The 20,821-nt window shown below is 39.1% G+C and overlaps 1 pseudogene; it reads left to right on the plus strand.

The window, feature by feature from the left end:
• The first annotated feature begins 17,734 nt into the window (after positions 1 to 17,734).
• On the plus strand, positions 17,735 to 19,664 carry LOC123934970 (annotated as a pseudogene).
• Positions 19,665 to 20,821: the final 1,157 nt, after the last annotated feature.

A 20,821-nucleotide genomic window follows, 5' to 3' on the forward strand; every position in this document is an offset into this window, starting at 1 on the left:
AATCCAGAATGCACAAGCTGTCTCTACTCCTTAAAGAACTGGAGAATCAACAACAAATCAAACCAACTCCACACATAAGAAGGGAAATAATCAAGATTATAGCAGAGATAAATGAGGTAGAAACTAGAGATACAGTAGAACATATCAATGAAACCAGGAGCTGGTTTTTTGAAAGAATCAATAAGATCAATAAACAATTGACCAGACTAATCCAAAAGAAAAGAGAGAAGGCTCAAATTAATAAAATTATGAATGAGGGGCCCCTGGGTGGCTCAGTGGGTTAAAGCCTCTGCGTTCGGCTCCGGTCATGATCCCCGTGTCCTGGGATCGAGCCCCACATCGGGCTCTCTGCTCAGTGGAGAGTCTGCTTCCCTTCCTCTCTCTCTCTGCCTGCCTCTCTGGCTACTTGTGATCTCTGTCTGTCAAATAAATAAATAAAATCTTTAAAAAAATTATGAATGAAATGGGAGAGATCACAACTTACACCAAGGAAGTAGAAACAATCATCCGAAGTTATTATCAACAGTTATATGCCAATAAATTAAGCAACCTAGATGAAATGGATGCATTCCTGGAAAACTATAAACTCCCAAAATTGAACCAGGAAGAAATTGACAACTTGAATATACTGATATCTAGTAATGAGATTGAAGCATTGATCAAAAACCTCCCAAAAAACAAGAGCCTAGGACCTGATGGATTCCTTTGAGAATTCTACCAAACCTTCAAAGAAGAAATAACACCTATTCTCCTGAACCTGTTTCAAAAAATTGAAGCAGAAGGTAAACTTCCAGACACTTTTTATGAAGCCAGCATTACCCTGATGCCCAAAACAGGCAAAAACCACACCATAAAGGAGAATTTCAGACCAATATCACTGATGAATATGAATGCTAAGACTCTCCACAAGATCCTAGCAAATAGGATCCAACAGCACATTAAAAAGATTATCCACCATGACCAGGTGGGATTCATCCCTGGGTTACAAGGTTGATTCAACATTCGCAAATCATCAACACGATGGAGTATTATGCCTCCATCAGAAAGGATGAATACCCAACTTTTGTAGCAACATGGACGGGACTGGAAGAGATTATGCTGAGTGAAATAAGTCAAGCAGAGAGAGTCAATTATCATATGGTTTCACTTATTTGCGGAGCATAACAAATAACATGGAAGACATGGGGAGATGGAAAGGTTAAGGGAGTGGAGGGAAATTGGAGGGGGATATGAACCATGAGAGACTATGGACTCTGAACAGCAACCTGAGAGTTTTGAAGGGGTGGGGGATGGGAGGTTCGGGGAGCCAGCTGGTGGGTAATATGGAGGGCACACTTTGCATGGAGCAGTGGGTGTGTTGAAAAAACAATGAATTCTGTTATGCTGAAAAGAAATTAAAAAAACAAGGAAATATAACCACTGTGTTATAACATCCAAAGACAAATATTCAAAATGGATGAAACACCTAAATGTGATATGGGAAACCATTAAAATTTTAGATCAAAACACAGGCAATATTCCCCCTTGAAATTGGCTTTAGCAACTTCTTACTAGATATGTTCCCTGATGCATGGGAAACAAAAGTAAAAATAAACTATTGTGACTTCATCAAAATATGGACTCTGAAAAACAACCAGAGGGTTATGAAGGGGTGGCAGGGGGGTGGGGGGTGGGGTGGGAGGTTGAGGAACCAGGTGGTGGGTAATAGGGAGGGCACATACTGCATGGAGCACTGGGTGTGATGCCAAAACAATGAACACTGTTATGCTGTAAATAAACAAATAAAAAAAAAAACTTCCATAAATAAATGGAAACAATCAGCAAAACTTGAAGACAATCTACGGAATGGGAGAAGATAGTTGCAAAAGACATAGCTGATAAAGTGTTAGAATCCAAAATCTATAAACAACTTATAAAACTCCTCACACTCAACATCAAGTAATACAAGGAAAAAATGGGCAGAAAACATGAATAATAATTTTCCCAAAGAAGTCATACAGATGGCCGACAGGCACATGAAAATATGCTCAAAATCACTCATCATTAGGGAAATAACAATCAAAACTACAGTGGGGTATCACCTCACTTTTGTCATTATGGCTAAAATCAACAACACAGGAAAACAACAGGTGTTGGTGAGTATGTAGAGAAAGGGAGACTCTCTTACACTGTTGGTGCAAATGTAAACTTGTACAGTCATTCTGGGAAACAGTATGGAGGTCCCTCCAAAAGTTAAAAATAGACCTACACCATACCCCAGTAATTGCACTACTAGGTAGTTATCCAAAGAATACAAAATATTAATTCAACAGGATACAAAAACCGTGATGGTCGGCTAGAATTATCCACAGTAGCCAAATTATGGACAGAGTCAAAATGGCCCAAAGTATTGAATGGATAAAAAGAGATGGTGTATATATACAATGGATTATTACTCAGCCATAAAAAAGAAGGAAATCTTGCCATTTGCAAAGACATGGAGGGAATTAGAGAATATTATGTTAAGCAAAATAAGTGAATCAGAGAAAGACAAATAGCATATGATTTCACTGATATGTGGACTTTAAAAAAGAAAACAAATGAGCATAGATTAAAAGAAAGAGAGAGAAAGGCGGCGGGGGGGAGGACAAACCAGGAAACAGACTCTTAACTGTAGAGAATAAAGTGATGGTTACCAGAGGGGAGGTGAATGGGGTGGGGTGGGTTAAATAGGTGATAGGGATTGAAGAGTGCACTTAAGATGAAAACTGTGTGTTTTATGTAAGTGTTCCATCAGTAAAATTTACACCTGAAAGTAATATTACACTGTATTGTAACTGACTGGAATTGAAATAAAAAACTTGGAAGAAATAAAAAGAAAATATATCAACAATTGTAGAGCAATAAACTGGATAACTCAAAAGAAATGGAAAAATTCTTCAAAACACACAAACTATGTGAAGAGAATCATGAATAGAAAGTTTGAATAGTCCTAGTGCTAGAAATCAGATTGAATCAGTAACCAACACCCAAAAGCAAAAAATGCCCAGAACCAGAGGTTCTCTGGTGAATTAAAAAATTTCAAAAAAGAAGAAGAATTTATACCAATTTCATCAAACCTATTCAAAAAACCTGAAGAAGATCAAACATATCCCACTCATTCCATGTGACCTGCATTTCCCTAAAATAAAAACCAGACAATTAAAAAAAAAAAAGCTAGGGAATAATTTCCTTGTTAAATATTGACATAAAAATCCCCAGAAAATTACTGGCATATCAAATTCAACAGCACACTAAGAGAAGGATTATACAGTAGGACTTAGTGGAATTAATTCCTGAAATGCAAGGATGGTTCAGTGATTGATGTAAAAATCAATCACTGAAATGGACTACATTAACAGAATAAAGGAAAAAGCACATGATCATTTCAATGCAGAAGAAGTATTTGAGAACATTCAACACCCTTTTATAACACAAAAAATTAAGAACTAGAAGACAACTATCTGACCATATAGAAGCCATATATAGAAAGCCCACAGCAGAGGTGCCAGGGTAGCTCAGTCAGTTAAGCATCACACTCTTGATTTTGCCTCAGATCATGATTTCAGGGTCATGAGAGCAAGTCCTGTGTCTAGTTCCCTACTCAGTGGAGAGTCTGCTTGAGAGTCTCTGAGTTTTTCCTCTCCCTCCACCTCTCTCTCTCTCTCCCTTTCTCAGATTAAAAAAACAAATAAATAAATCTTTAATAAATAAAAAGAAAGCCCACAGCAAACATCATACTGAATAGAGAACCTAAAATCATTTACTCCAATATAAAAATCAGAAAAACATGTCTGCTCTTGCCAACTCTATTCTACATGAATGTGCAATTTGTAGCCAGGGCAATCAGGTAAGAAAGAGAAATAATAGGAATACAATTTGTAAATGAAGGTCTGGAATAATTTCTACATGGAAATTAAACAGCCTTGTATGTAAGAAGGTCTAAAGATGTATACTCTGCCAAAATATTAGAACTAACAAATTCAGCAAAGTTGCAAGACCAAAAAAAAATCTACAAAGGAAATCAGTTGTATGTCTATACATTAACAACAAACAATCCAAAAAGGAAATTTAGAAAATTATTCCTAGATCAAATAATCCAAAAATTTGCATGGAACCACAGAAGACCTAGATTAGTCAAAACAAGTTTTGAGAGAAATATAAAGCTAGAGGTATCACATTTCCAGAAGTCAAACTATATTAGAAAGTTGCATAATCAAAATAGTATAGCATTGGCATAAAAACAGACACATAGGTCAGTGGGGAAAAAAAGGAAGTGTCCAGAAAATAAGTGCATATGTTCAATTAATTTAGAGGAAGATGCCAAATTCTATTTCCAACATATTGTTTATGTCCCTATCCAATAGTTCTCTGTCAGAGGTTACAATCTCTGAATTTTTCCTCTGTTGGCTGTTCCTCTTCCTAGTCATTCTAGTAAGGGGTGGTTGAGGGGATGTATAGTTGAACATATCAACCATGATCCAGACAAGGTGCACACTGAAAAGTTTTTGAGCAAACAGAAGTCACCACCAAAAAGAAAGAAAAAAGAGAAAAAGAGAGAGGAGAAAAGAAAAAATGCAGCCAAAATGAGCTCCAAGAGTAAGATTTATAAACTACAAAAACAAAAAGAACAAACAAAAAAACTGACAAGGGGCACCTGGGTGGCTCAGTTGGTTAAGTGACTGCCTTTGGCTCAGGTCATGATCCTGGAGTCCTGGGATCGAGTCCCACATTGGGCTCCTAGTTCCATGGGGAGTCTGCTTCTCCCTCTGACCTTCTGCCCTCTCATGCTCTCTCTCACTGTCTCTCTCTCAAATAAAAAAAATAAAATATTTTTTAAAACGACCAACAAAAGAAAAAAAAAAGAAAATCCAGCCAAAATGAACCCCAAGAATAAAATTTATAAAGTACAAAAACAAAAACAAACACGCAGAAACACTGACAAAAGAATAAACCCTTGATGTGGGCAAGGAAGGTTATTTCAGTTCTTCCTGGGTGTGTCTTGTTACCTTTGTTAAAGGACCCAACTTTGCAGAGAGATACAGGGAAATTAAAACTGGTGTATATATATAGGAGTAGTATTGAATAGGGAAAAAAAGGACTACCTTGTAGCTTATATCTATATATCTATATCTATCTATCATCTACCTATCATCTATCTATGTATCTTTGTAAAGTAAAAGAAACAAAGGTATATGTATGAAAAATGTTCAAGTGAGAAGTTACTAATGGAATATGTTGTATTGGTTGAAATGGTAAGTAGATTAAAAAATATATAAGAACAAAAATCATGAGAATGAATTTTTAAAAAAGAGAGAGAGAAAAGTTGTGTTTATGAAATATATATATATATATTTTTTTTTCTTCCAAATATATACATACATATATTTGGAAGAATGAGTGGAACATTTTGAAAAAAAAAACTAAGTATATAGTAGGTCACAAATATATATCAGCAATGATCAAAAAGAGTTGTTAAGGTGCAAACCACCTTCCACTTAAGGAAAATCATCTGAACATGGTGTAGTTGAGTTAAGAAAATGATAGACCAAGGAAAACAGAAACAAACCACCTAGGGCAGGAACATTTTAAAAATACAACCCAAATCAAGTGATAAATATGACTAGCATGTGATAACTTGTAATTATTAATCATAATGGAAATTAGGAAATATTGCAACCAAATGGTAATGAAAAAGTTACCTATAAAATCTTGTGGGATACACCAGAGTGTTAGTGAGAGGGGCATTTATAACACCAAATGTGTATGTCAGAAAAGAAGAAAACACACAAATTTAAGAGCTAGGAAACCAAAACGTGAAATTGGAATGAGAATCACAGAATGCATACCAGAAAGTGGAGGGAAGGAATATTTATCAATATTAAATAAAGAGTACACAAAATCCACAAAAGAAGTTCAAGCAAACCAAATGTTTCCTGTTAAAAAATGCAAATTAATTCAATAAATATCCAGCAATGGTTTTTCAGAGGGAAAGAGAGAGACAGAGACAGAGCTACAGAGAGAGAAACAGAGACAGGAAGAGTGCGCACAGATGAGAGATAATTAGGAATAAGAGAAGGAGTCATGGCTGCAGATATAATAGATATTTTATTGTAATTTTTATTTTATTTTTGCAATTTTTATTTTATTGTAATTTTTATTGTTCTATCTTTAAGTTCACTGATTTTTTTCTCTCCATTATGCTACAGTCCATCCACTGTTTTTAATTAATTAACTTTCATTTTTTTTAAAATTAATTTATTTATTTTTATTTGCTTATTTACAGCATAACAGTGTTCATTGTTTTGGCATCACAACCAGTCTCCATGCAGTACGTGCCCTCCCTATTACCCACCACCTGGTTCCTCAACCTCCCACCCCACCCCACCCCCTCCCGCCTCCCCTTCATAACCCTCTGGTTGTTTTTCAGAGTCCATAGTCTCTCATGGTTCATCTCCCCTTCCAGTTTCCCTCAACTCCCTCTCCTCTCCATCTCCCCATGTCCTCCATGTTATTTGTTATGCTCCACAAATACGTGAGACCATATGATACTTGACTCTCTCTGCTTGACTTATTTCGCTCAGCATAATTTCTTCCAGTCCTGTCCATGTTGCTACAAAAGTTGGGTATTCGTCCTTTCTGATGGAGGCATAATACTCCATTGTGTATATGGACCACATCTTCCTTATCCATTCATCCGTTGAAGGGCATCTTGGTTCTTTCCACAGTTTGGTGACCGTAGCCATTGCTGCAATAAACATTGGGGTACAAATGGCCCTTCTTTTCACTACATCTGTATCTTTGGGGTAAATACCCAGCAGTGCAATTGCAGGGTCATAGGGAAGCTCTATTTTTAATTTCTTCAGGAATCTCCACACTGTTCTCCAAAGTGGCTGTACTAACTTGCATTCCCACCAACAGTGTAAGAGGGTTCCCCTTTCTCCACATCCTCTCCAGCACACGTTGTTTCCTGTCTTGCTAATTTTGGCCATTCTGACTGGTGTTAGGTGGTATCTCAATGTTGTTTTAATTTGAATCTCCCTGATGGCTAGTGATGATGAACATTTTTTCATGTGTCTGATAGCCATTTGTATGTCTTCGTTGGAGAAGTGTCTGTTCATATCTTCTGCCCATTTTTTGATATGATTATCTGTTTTGTGTGTGTTGAGTTTGAGAAGTTCTTTGTAGATCCTGGATATCAACCTTTTGTCTGTACTGTCATTTACAAATATCTTCTCCCATTCCGTGGGTTGCCTCTTTGTTTTGTTGACTGTTTCCTTAACTTTCATTTTAATTATTTTTTTAGCTCTAAAATTTCCACTGAGGTTTTCTTTCTGTCTTCTTTATCTTTGTTGAGATTTTGTATTATTCCCCCATTTCTTTATAAGTGATTTTAATTGTTCACTAAAGCATGTTAATGATGACTGCTTTAAAATCCTTGTCAGAGAATTCTAGTATCTGTGTCATCTTGGTGTTTGCATCTGTTGATGGCCTTTCCCATTTACAGTGAGCTTTTTCTGGTTCTTGGCATGATGAATGATTTTCCATTATATCCCACACATTTGGGTTGGTATAAGGCTCTTTGTATTATTCAATTCTTCTCTTTTAACAGACTTCCTTTGAAACCATATCAGAAGGTGAAGGATGGTCACTGCCTCACTATGGCCAGGTGGGGGTGGAAATCCTGGTTCCCCACTAGGCCTGTGGGGAGGGAGAAGCCTCATCCCTGTCCTCCATATGGCCTGCACTGAAAGCACATGTGAAGTGGGAAACTTGTTACCCCTGATAGACTGTATTTATTTCCTATTTCTGCTGTAACACATGACCTCAAATTTAGTGACTTAAAATACCATGAATTTATCATCTTCCAGTTGTAGGTCAAGAATCTGGTAGGGGTTCCAGTGGACTAAAACTGAGGTGTCAGCAGGCCATAATCTTTTCTGGATCCTCTGTGGAGAATCCATTTCATGGTCAAATGGATTGTTGGCAGAATTTAATTCCTTGCAGTGGACTCAGGTCCCTGTTTTTCCTGCTGGCTACAGTTTGAGGTCCATTCCCAGCTTCTAGAAGCCGCCATATTCCTTGGCTCATGGCCTCTTTTCTACAACTTCAAAGTCAACAATGGTGTGAAAAGTCTTTCTCATATCACACCTCTCTCAACCATTGTGATATTGTGATGTGCAATTAGAAATATAGATTTGGACCCTGGTCTTGTTTCTGGCATGGGACTCCTAAAATCCTTGGAATTCCCTGTGATGAGAGTGATAAAGGTGTCTGTGTTTATGTTAATGAAGGACTTTTGGAAAGCACCTAAGGATAGGGATGGTTGCCGGGAGGAATAACCATTTAATCAGAAGGTTAGACTTAAAAAAAAAATTAGACTTTTCAGTCGCACTCCCTTGACCTCCCAGGAGGGGAGGGGTGCCAGAGGTTGAATCAACTGTGAATGCCCAATGATTTAATCACTTGTGACTGTGCAATGAAGCTTGCACAAAAACCCAAAAAGAATGGAGCTTGGAGAAATTCTGGGTTAGTGAACTCATGAAGATGCAGAGAGAGTAGCACACTTGAAGAGGGCATCAAAGCTCCATGACCCTTCCTACATGCCTTGCCCTATGCATCTCTCCCATACCTTTTTATCATAAACCCATAATCTAGTAAGTAAAATGTTTCCCAAAGTTTTGTGAGCCACTATTGAACCCAAAGAGGGGGTTGTTGGACCATCCAGTCTATGGCCAGTTGGTCAGAAACCCAGGTGGCAACCTGGACTTGAGACTGGAGTCTGAATTGGGGGAGGGGAGTGCATTCTTGAACCAAACTGAACCCTTAACCTGTGAAATCTGATGTTATCTCCAGGTAGACAGTGTCAGAATTGAGTTGAATTGTGGAACACCCAGCTGGTGTCTGAGAATTGCTTGGTGTGGAGGTAAAAATCCACACATTGGAACTGGGTGCAGAATCTTTACCCAGTCTTCTGCCTCCCATTTACACTTTTGGAAACTCATATGATTACATTGCACCCACTGAGATAATCCAGGAAAATCTCCCTACTTCAAGATTCAACTGTAACTCCATCTGCAGTGTTAGTTCCACTTCACTGTGTAACATAACATTCACAGGTTCTGGGGATTAAGACATAGACATATTTAGGGAGCCACTATTTTGCCTACCACAGTGGTGGTATAAGTTAGGAATCTCCAGTTAGCCTCTTCTGACACTATCTCAGTGAGGAGGGTGAGGGCCACTTCATTTTTCGCTTGATGTGAACAAACAGCCTGGCTTTCCACCCTGCTTTCTCTGACACCACTTTAGCAAGGATGGGGGAGGCTTGGGCACGCCTTGCAGCCATGTGAGGATAGAAATCCAGGCTTCCTACCCTGTGTTTTTTGGCAGGAGTGGGAGTGTGGACACTGCTTTTTTATTTGGTGTTTGGCTGAAGTAGGGATGTTATTATCTAAAAGTTTTCTGTCATTTTGGGCGGTCCACTTCGTTGGTCTTTTGGCTAGTGAGAGAAGGCTTTTCTTTTCTGTGTCTGTTGTCAATTCTATGTGTTTCTTCTTTGTCTAGCATCCAGTTCAGGATATATAAGCCAAACAGAAGACTCAGGGCACTTACCACCTGTTGTTTTACAGGTCCTAAGTTCACTCTCTGGTCAGCCCTTTTCTCAATATCTTTCAGAGTCTTGTTATGTTTATTTTATGTATAATGCCTAGGGTGTTTAGCTATACTTAGTGAAAGGAATTGGGAGAAGTGTGTCTACTTTGTCTTGTACCAGAACTAGAAGTGCATAGAATATTTTTAAAATATTATTTAAATGTTTATTACAATGTATTTCACCTTAAAATTAAATTATACTTTAACTATACTTAATTATTACAAAATAAGAATATTTTGAGGTATTATCATTTAATATTTCTTCCCTTCTTGTAGTGGACTCAATGAAAGAGGTTAACAACAGAATTCAGGAGCAGGAGGCACCAGCATAAACTGGTTGTGAGTCAGGGACACTGTATAGCAGGCAGCAGATGGCACAGAGCACTTAAGAACTGTTTAGACTGGGTTCAGAGTTCAGAAGCCCTTCTTTCTCACCAGTTGTTTGACCTCAGACAAATCCCTCAGCTTCTCTGAGCCCACTCACCTCTAAAGTGGGCAAGTAATTCCTTCCCAGAGTGTCAATGTGAGGAATAAATAGATTATTACATGTATCATGGCTGGTGCATGTAAAGTACTGACCACACGGCAGTGTTTTGTTTCATGAGACTTAAGAGCTGCAGAGAATTTTAGAGGGCAGACCAGGTGAAAAGTGAATCATTTCTCTTCCAGGGGAGTCTATCAGAGTTCAGGATGGGATCAATGTTTCAAACACCTATGCCAGGCACATTTCAGAAACATAGAAATTAAAAAGCTCATTGGATGTCCTCTTAGTAGAAAACACTTTTGGTTTCATCTTGGTGTCCCCTCTCCAACTAAAAATACCCCAAGCCTCACAAAAAAGTGTCCATTTCTTCACTTCTGCAATTGCTATGGAATTATCTATGAATTACAACTTCTATCCAGTGCATACCATGGTCTGTTGGTGTCATATCCTTATTCCAGCTAACTTACTCTCTTTTTCAGAATAGAGAAAATTTCACCACTGTCTAGCCTTAATCCAAGAACTTCCTCTGCCTGGCTTTGATTCCTCTGAAATTCTTTTACAAGGTCCAGATGTAGAAGTCTCTGTAGGTGGGTCACATCTTAAGACAGAACAAAAATATTTTCAAGCTGGTTGTGCAGCTACCACTTCCCAAGAGCTTATAGAAACCAATTTCTTTTCCAAAATCAAGTCAGAACAATGAGCTAAAATTATAGACTTGAAGCAAGTCTGTCAGCTAGCAAGACATACAAGAGCTAACATAGGCAAGGCCTTTGGTATGTTTCATGATTTTGCCATGCTATTGAAAAAAAAAACACTTATAACCTTTATGTCAGATTACTTCCTCCCAAGAAAATTTAGATGCAATTAATTCAAAATCTCACATTAGAGAACAAGCCCATGAGGCAGAAGGAAAATTTTTGTCTAGCCACTATGCTAAAGAGACCACTCTCACTCAAGTTTGAGTAGCTAAACAAGTTGAAGACAATCTAGTTACTCTGGATCTTTTTGTTTAAACATTGGGCAAATTTAATTATAAACACCAGGTTATATTTAAAAACATACTGGGATAAATCTGGATATGACTTCTGATTAGGTAGAGTATGGAAATGCCAAGATGGCTGCTGGTCTCGCTAAACTCTAAACTCTAAAATGGAGCTTAGAGAAAATTTTTCACACACCATGGCCTATCACTTGAAAATTATTCTGGGACTTCATTGGGAATTTTTTTCTTTTTTTTTAAATTTATTATTTATTTATTTATTTATTTATTTTTATTTTTTTTTTGTTCTAAACATTCTGTTTCTTTAAATTTATTTATTTTTTCAGCCTAACAGTATTCATTGTTTTTGCACAACACCCAGTGCTCCATGCAAAACGTGCCCTCCCTATTACCCACCACCTGTTCCCCCAACCTCCCACCCCTGACCCTTCAAAATCCTCAGGTTGTTTTTCAGAGTCCATAGTCTCTTATGGTTTGCCTCCCCTTCCAATTTTTTTTAAATAAGCATATAATGTATTTTAATCTCACAAAACAAACTGGGGGTTGCTGGGGGGAGGTGGGGTTGGGAAAGAGGGAGGGGGTTATGGACATTGGGGAGGGTATGTGTTATCGTGAGTGCTGTGAAGTGTGTAAACCTGGCGATTCACAGACCTGTACCCCTGGGGATAAAAATACATTATATGTTCATTGGGAAATTTTTAATTGAGTAAGAGAAGGATGTCTCCAGTCCATGTTGCATCTGCTTGCCTCTCTAAATTCAGGATACTGTGAAAGGATTGAAATTAGGAATTTAAGAGGATGTAAGAAATCCTATGTTTGCTGGCTTCCCTGATGCAAGTGAGAACCATGTTGTGTATGCATTAAGTCATTTACTTGATAAATGATTGCTGAGTACCTAATGCATGTGTTTCATCCTGTCCTTGGAAGTAAAAATACAGAAGTGAACAAGAGAAACAAGTTATTAATCTCAGAAATTTACATTCTGTGGGGGGAGATAATAAAAAGTAAACACAACACACACTTTCAGATAAATAGGCAATGGGACAGAAATGGACTAGTTATTATTACTATACTTAGACTGTTGAGGTGTGTGTGGCTTTTGGACTCAGTCCCAAGTGACAAGAAAGAGACAACCATATGGATATCTGAAGTAAGAGTCCATTCCCAGGTATCTCAGAAGGGAGTGAGGTAGGCATTCTTTATGAACAGAATAAAATCCTCTGTGGTGATTCCATAGTGAACAAAGGGAAGAATGGCAGGGGACAAGGTCCAAAGAAATAATCAGGGATCTGAAGATGCAGGGCCATAGGTGGGTAGATTGAATTGTATTCTTAGAGAAAAGAGAAGCCATTATAGGACCTTATTCTAGCAAGTGCTATGAGCTAATTTAGGCTTAGGAATAACTACATTGTATGCTATTTGGGGAGCAAATTATTGTTGTGGGCCATAGCAGATTTGCCATTTGCTCACACCAACAGTCATTATCCATTCCCTCAGTTTTTGCCAGGCACCTTGCTATGTGAAAGAAAATACATCACAAGTGTTGGGGGTGATTCCTGGGAATGCAGCTTAAGTGGAAATTACTCAGTTGATACAGCTCCCTATTTTCCCTTTTGCATTGCCATTTTTATCAGGCACACAACACTGTTATGATGGATGGAATCCTAGTAGCCACTTTCAATCATGACAGGACCCTGAGGCCCAGGTGGTGAAGCAGAAAGATTGGTACCTGGGTCCCTCATGACTCTGTGGAGCCTTCCTACTTGCCCTGGACAGGCAATTTCTAGACTTATTTCATATAACAGAAAGTGAGCAAACAAACAAACAAACACACATTCATTTCACTTTAGCCATTATTCTATGTAACCAAAGATACTCAATACTGAAATATGAGTGCAAGCTATTACAGTAATCCAGGAAAGAGAAGAAGGCAACTTTGGACAAGAGTGACAGCCCTGGAGTTGGAGAATAGTAATCTAATGCTAGATATAATTTGAAGGTATAGCTACAGGATAATGACAAAGATTGGATGTGTGGTGAATGATAGCATTTACCAAAATGGGAGAAACTTAAGAGCAAGGAACCAAGAATGGAAAACCAAGAGTTCTATTTGGGGCCTGCCAATTTTCTGATGCTTTGTACCCATTGTGGAAATGTTGAAGAGGCACTTAGAAATACCTCAGTGCAGAGGTAGCATGAGAGGTGAAGGTTTGACAGTCATGAGCATAGTGCTGGTATTTAAGACACAGAATAAGATGGTATCACATAGTGAGAGTGTAGGAAAATGAGACAGCTGGAGATAGATTCCTGGGACACCCTCATATTTATATGTCCAGTATGGGAGCAGGGACCAGCCAGATTTACTGAGAAGGAAAGGCCAAGCAGATAGGCAGAGATGGCAGCAGAGACAATCTGATTGGAGCAAAGTTGGAGATGGAGGAAAGCAGAGAGGAGCAAAGAGACAGAGAAGGACAAGACAGAGATAGAGTCAAAAACAGTCAGAGACAAGACACAGACCACCAATAGGGACAGAGACAGGAAGAAAGACAGAGTCAAAAGGAGACATAACAGAGACAGGCAGGCAGAGAAAATGGATGAGAGAGAGACAAAATGAGTGAGAGACAGCATCACGTATGCACAGTACAAGAGACAGAGGCAGACTGATAGTCATAGACTGTCAGACAGAGACAGTCAGAGACAGAGGTAGGCAGTTAAAGAGAGTCAAATAGAGATGGACAGACTCTGAGAGGGACAGGGAGAGACACACAAAACACATACAGATCAAGAGTGAGAGTAAAAATGAGACCAAAACAAGGGTGATAGCAAGAAAGAGAGACAGAGATAGAGACAGAGAGCACAATATAACATCCCTTGGACTGCCAGATTCACTTCTCACTAATTTTAGCTGCAATGCACAGCACACTCCACAATCCACAGGTATCATACTCTTATTCCAGTTACCTCACTCCCTCTTTCAGAGGCAGAAGAACCTCATTTTTATGGGTTGAATGGTGCCCGATCATCAGTTTTAAGTTCTAATCCCCAGTATCTCAGAATATGATCATAATTAGAGATAGGGTGTTTCCAGAGGCCACTAGGGTGGGGTCTAATCCAATATGACTGGTGTTTTTATAAGAAGAGGAAACTGGGAGACAGATATGTACTGAGGGAAGGTGACACAAAGCTGTAGGAAGAAGACAGCCATCCAGTAGATGAGGAGAGCAGTGTGGAACAGATCTTTCCTTCAGGGATCTCAGAAGAACCAACCCTGGTGACACTTTGATCTCAGACTTCTTCTAGACTCCATAACTGTGAAACAATAACTTTATATTGTTTAATCCAGCCAGCCTATAATACTTCATTATGGCAGCTCTAGCTAATTTGTATATTCTGATTGTCTAACCTTAAACCTAGAACTTTGCTTGGCATTCTGATCACTCTGAAATTCGTTTATGAGGCCCAGATTTGCAAGTCTGTGTATGCAGGCCAAACCTTAAGACAAGACAAAGATATTTTCCAGGTAACCATGCAGTCACCACTTCCCAAGGGCTTATAGAATACAATATCTTTCCTGAAGTCAAGTCAGCACAACTAGCCAAATTTACAGAGTTGACTCAGACCTGTCAGCTAGCAAGTCATAGCATGCTGTGTTCACATAGATACTACAGCAGATGTGCCTTTGGAATGGTTCATAATTCTGCCATGCTATGGAAACAAACTGGGGTTTCTTTCCTAGCTGCTGCTGGTACTCTCATTAAGCACTGTAAGCAAATTTGAGCTTTACTAGATGCCTTGCTCCTTTTTATGGAATGGTATGCTTTTAAGCGGGAAGCTTACATGAGAACACACCAATGAGGCAAAAGACAACATTTTGGCTGAGCACTAACATAAAGAGGCTGCCCTCACCCAAGCCTGATAGGTTCATTAAATTTAAAGACAATCTGGTCACTCTTGGATCACTTTCTATGAGGCCTGTAGCAAACTTCAATCACAAACACCAGTTTCTTAAAAAATATATTGAAAGAAATTTGGGTTTACCTCTGATCAGGTAGGTTATAGAGTCACCAAGATAGCTTTTTGGCTTTTCTACACCCTCTGAAGTGGAGACCAGGAAAACTAGACCAGATAAAAACAAAATAGATAACTTGTACACCATGACCACCAAGTCAATTGACTTGAAAATTATTCTGGGGAAACACTAGGTAAAATATTAATTGGATGTAAGAGGATACCGCAGTGAATATTGCACCTGCCAAAATTATAAACCTGGAAAATCAGTGAAGGTGGAACATGGACAGAAACGACAGCCTTGAGACTATTTGAACATTTGCAAATAGAATTTGCACAATTCCCCCATGAGCATCTATCTTTCCCCTAGATAACTAGAAGTTTCCAGTTGCCAAAAGACAATAGCTCTTACCTTCATTCAGAAATCTGCTACATTTTTGTTTGTTTGTTTTTCCCACTTTGGGAATACCTAACTTATCTTTTCAGTGACAGGAATACTTGTTTTACTGTGATCATAATTTAGGAACTTTGTAAGGTCTTTCTCATTGTCCAAAAGCCAAATTTTCCTTACCATCCTTGATACTATGAAGGGAGGAGAAAAGATCCCTCTCTAGATATCTATATCTATATCTGTATCTATCTGTCTATATCTATCTATCATCTATATATCAGCTATCTAATCTAGTTATATAACTAGTAGTACTACATTAAAATGAAAACTTGCTAAACACTCTGAAAACTTATAACCACTACAACCTAACGTATTCCCATTGGTATCAATGGCCTTCCAATTGGAAGTTGTCTTCCAAAGGAGACGACTCCTTCTGTCAATCATAGATTTTCACTTTATGAATTTTTCACAGACAGATAAATAAGATTGGACTTAATGTCCTCTCTTTTAGGCCCACTGTGTTGCAAGCAGATATAGACAAATTCTGTAAGGGACTAATATAACATATTCCGACTTATTGCCAATAGGTATAAGCTACTGTTCTGGAGGAACAACTTTTAAGCACAACTTAAAACCAAGAACATTTGTCTCCTGGAAGAGACACCAACAAAAGACCAACTGGAGCCTCATTGGAAGGGCCTTTATTATCTTGATCTTTATCACAAACACTGCAGTCAGCTATAAGGAATAGATCTTTGGGTTCATGTTTCCCAGCTGAGAAAATATCAACTAGAAACTTTAAACTGAGGGTTTCTTCATATCCTTCCAAAGCATTAGACTATAAGAGGTGACAGCTTTACCAAAAAAAAAAAAAAAAAAAATGAGAATAGGTAGATGACCTTGGGGAGTGAATACCTGCTACCCAAGGCAACAAAATAAGATCTTTGTTTCAACTTCACCACATTGTTTTATACTCTAACTCTACTAATTATTTACATCCTTAAGTTTGAATTTGTGCATCTCTTCAGAGTACTTCCGAGTGCTGATTGAGATGATCTTTCAAAAAATTTCCATCATGCTGTTTTCCTTCTTTTTTTCTCCCTATCTCCTTTCCTAAACACACAAAGCCTCTAGCATTTTCTAAGCCAGGTCTACATATGCTGTCCTGTCTCACCCTTGCTGTTGGCTCTGTGGTCCCTTTGTAAATGTGTGTCCTCTACTCTGATGGGACCCTCTCTCATCATCACTGCAGGTTAAAATGCAACCCCTCCCCAGGCAGGACTGCAACAATAACTTCCATAATAAACACCCCTTATACTGTGTACTTTCAGAGATTAGGATCTTGATTTTTAGAGGTGTATCCTGGTCTCTAATCCCAAATTTATGAGATCAGTTTGTTGTGATGAAACCTTCCTGACCGAAAATTCTACTGAAGGAGGAGCCTACACATAATCTAGCTCTTCTTTGAGCTAGAAAGCTCAAAGGCAGAAAGCTATGTCTCTTCTTTGATGAGTTTTGATATACCCAGGACAGCCCCAAATGACTCATATTTAATTTGAGCCTCAAATGTCCACTGGTATTATTCTATCAATGAGATAGGATCCTGTTTCTTTACTCAATATTTTCCCTTTTAAGATACAAGATGCTCCCCCCCCCCAAAAAAAGATACAAGATGCCCTTCAGTGGATGAATGGATAAGGAAGACGTGGTCCATATACACTATGGAGTACTATGCCTCCATCAGAAAGGATTAATACCCAACTTTTGTGTCAACATGGACAGGACTGGAAGAGATTATGCTGAGTGAAATAAGGCAAGCAGAGAGAGTCAAGTATCATATGGTTTCACTTATTTGTGGAGCATAACAAAGAACATGGAGGACATGGGGAGATGGAGAAGAGTTGAGGGAAATTGGAAGGGGAGATTAACCATGAGAGACTATGGACTATGAAAAACAATCTGAGGGTTTTAAAGGGGCAGGGGTGAGAGGTTGGGGGAGCCAGGTGGTGGGTATTAAGGAGGGCACGTATTGCATTGAGCACTGCATGTGGTGCATAAACAATGAATTCTGTTACACAGAAAAGAAATTTTTAAAAAAGATACTTAATCTTGATTTTTTGCAATGGGTCTGCTATCAGAACCCAGGTGTTGTGAAAAACACCACTAAATCTAAATGAAAATGGGAAAGGAAAAGACTCATATCATCGTCATCATCATTAGAGATGTAGAATTGTGCAAGTCTACAACTACTAGTCATCTGATCTATAAATGTGGTGGGATCGACAAAAGAACTATCAAAAAATTTGATGCTGTGATGGGAAAGGGGTACTTCAGGTACACCAAGGTCTTGGATAAACTGAAAGCTGAACATGAATGTGAGATCACCATTGATATCTCCCTGTAGAGATTCAGCAATCAACAAGTATTTTGTGACCATCACTGATGCCCTAGGACACAGAGACTTTATGAAAAAAAGATTGCAGGCATATCTCAGGCTGACTGCACTGTCTTGATTTTTGCTGCTGGTGTTGATGAATTTATGCAGGTATCTCCAAGAGTGGGCAGACCCATGAGCATGCCTTTCTGATTAACACAGTGGGAGTAAAACAAACTACTGTTGGTGTTAGCAAAATGGATTCCCCTGAGCCACCCTACAGCCAGAAGAGCTATGAGGAAATAGTTAAGGAAGTCAGCACCTACATTAAGAAGATTGGCTACAACGGGGTGTGGTGCAAAAACAATGAATACTGTTATGCTGAAAATAAACAAATAAAAAAAAGAAGATTGGCTGCAACCCCAACACAGTAGCAGTTGTGTCAATTTCTGTTTGGAAAGGTGACAACATGCTGGAGTCCAGTACTAACACACCTTGGTTCAAGGGATAGAAAGTCACCTGTAAAGAAGGCAGTGTCAGTGGAACCACAGCCCTTGAAGCTCTGGATTGCATTCAGCCACCAGCTCGTCCAACTGACAAGCCCTTGAAGCTCTGGATTGCATTCAGCCACCAGCTCGTCCAACTGACAAGCCCTTGCATCTGCCTCTCAAGACCGCTACAAAATTAGTAATATTTGTACTGTCCCTGTGGGCCGAGTGAAGATTGGTAGTCTCACTCTCTCTTTTTTTTAAAAGATTTTATTGGGGTGCCTGGGTGGCTCAGTGGGTTAAGCCTCTACCTTCAGCTCAGGTCATCATCTCTGGGTCCTGGGATGGAGCCCCGCATCAGGCTCTCTGCTCAGCAGGGAGCCTGCTTCCCCCTCTCTCTCTACCTGCCTCTCTGCCCACTTGTGATCTCTCTGTGAAATAAATAAATAAATAAAATCTTTTAAAAATAAATATTTTATTTATTAATTTGACAGAGAGAGACACAGTGAGAGAGGGAACACAAGCAAGGGGAGTGGTAGAGGGAGAAGCAGGCTTTCCACCAAGCAGAGAAACCAATATGGGACTCAATCCCAGGACCCTGGGATCATGACCTGAGCTGAAGGTAAACACTTAATGACTGAGCCACCCAGGCACCCCAGAGACTGGTATTCTTAAACCTGGCATGGTGGTCAGTTTTGCTCCAGTCAATGTTACAACTAAAGTAAAATCTGTTGAAATAAACCATGACGGTTTGAGTGAGGTTCTTGCTTGGGACAATGTGGGCTTCAATGTCAATAACATATTTGTCAAAGATGTTTGTTGTGGCAAGGTGGCTGGTGACAGCAAAAAATGATCCACCAATGGAAGAAGCTGGCTACACAGTTCAGGAGATTATCCTGAGCCATCCAGGCCAAATCAGTGCTGGATTTACACCTGCACTGGATTGTCACACAGCTCATATTGCTTGTAAGTTTGCTGAGATGAAGGAGAAGATTGATGATTATTCTGGAAAAAAGCTGGAAGATGGTCCCAAGTTCTTGAAATCTGGGGTCGCTGCCATCATAGATAGAGTTACTGGCAAGCCTATGTGTGTTGAGAGCTTCTCTGACTCTCCTCCTCTGGGCCATTTTGCTGTTCATGACATGAGACAGATGGTTGCTGTGGGTGTCATCAAAGCAATGGACAAGAACGTAGCTGGAGCTGGCAAGGTCACCACACCCACCCAGAAACCTCAGAAGGCTAAATGAATATTATACACAATACCTGCCACTTCAGTCTTAATCAGTGGTGGAAGAACAGTCAAAGAACTGTTTCTGACGTTTGGACATTTAAGTTTAATAGGAAAAAAATGGTCAATGATCACAATGCATCATAAAACCTTTAGAAGTAAAGGAGAATGTTTTTTTGGATTGTTTGTTGTTGTTGTTGTTGTGTGTGTGTGTGTGTGTGTGTGTGTGTGTGTGTGTGACAGTTTTAAGTTATTAGTTTTTTTAAATTAGCACTTTTGAATGGAAACAACTTGAGCAAACATCTCTGTTGCAGAATTTTGAGACCTATTGAAACAAAATTTCAATGAGTAAAAAAGCACATTTAATCTCATCAACTTAGTGACATTTTGTCTCATTTTGTCTCTTTAGATCAGAGTTATAAACCATCTTTGCCAAATAAAGATTAATCTGTGGTTAGGGGAAGGTAGACCCTTCTGAAATGCATCTATTATTACCTGATGATGTAAAGGAACTATGGAAAGAAGGATATAGCCTTGAAATCAATTTGGGGGAACTAATCACCTCTCAGAATAGACTTTATACTTCAGTTATCACCAGAGTGGAGCCCTATGGCCTGCACAATTATGCAGTGGTTGGATGGGTGAGATGCCTGAGTATTCCATGCTGTCATCTGTGAAGTTACCTGAGCTACCAATGTTACCACTGAAAATATTGACGTACTTAATTAAAAAGTGAAGAAACTCCAGAAGGCTGCTTTCCAGCATCAACTGGCATCATTCTGGTACTAGGGGAATATGCACAGTCATTGGTGATGACTGTTGCCAGTGAAGCCCCAGAAACTTTTATCATGTCTTTTTCATGAATTAATAAATCTAGGAACATAACTAAAACATTCAATAAGTGATTGGCAATCATTGTGACCTCTGGGAAGTTTTGAGTCAGTTTCAGGTGGGAGAGATAGGACATCTTTTCCTACATATTCCAAATAAGACTTTGATCCTTCTCACAAACTTTTTTTTCCCTTCGACTAGTGACCATTACCTCGTGGGTCAGTTCTATCACATTTAATCAAGACAAGTGGTACCGGGGCGCCTGGGTGGCTCAGTGGATTAAGCCGCTGCCTTCGGCTCAGGTCATGATCTCAGGGTCCTGGGATCGAGCCCCGCATCGGGCTC

The sequence above is a fragment of the Meles meles genome, chromosome X (assembly GCF_922984935.1).
Source record: "Meles meles chromosome X, mMelMel3.1 paternal haplotype, whole genome shotgun sequence".
NCBI classification, from domain to species: domain Eukaryota; kingdom Metazoa; phylum Chordata; class Mammalia; order Carnivora; family Mustelidae; genus Meles; species Meles meles.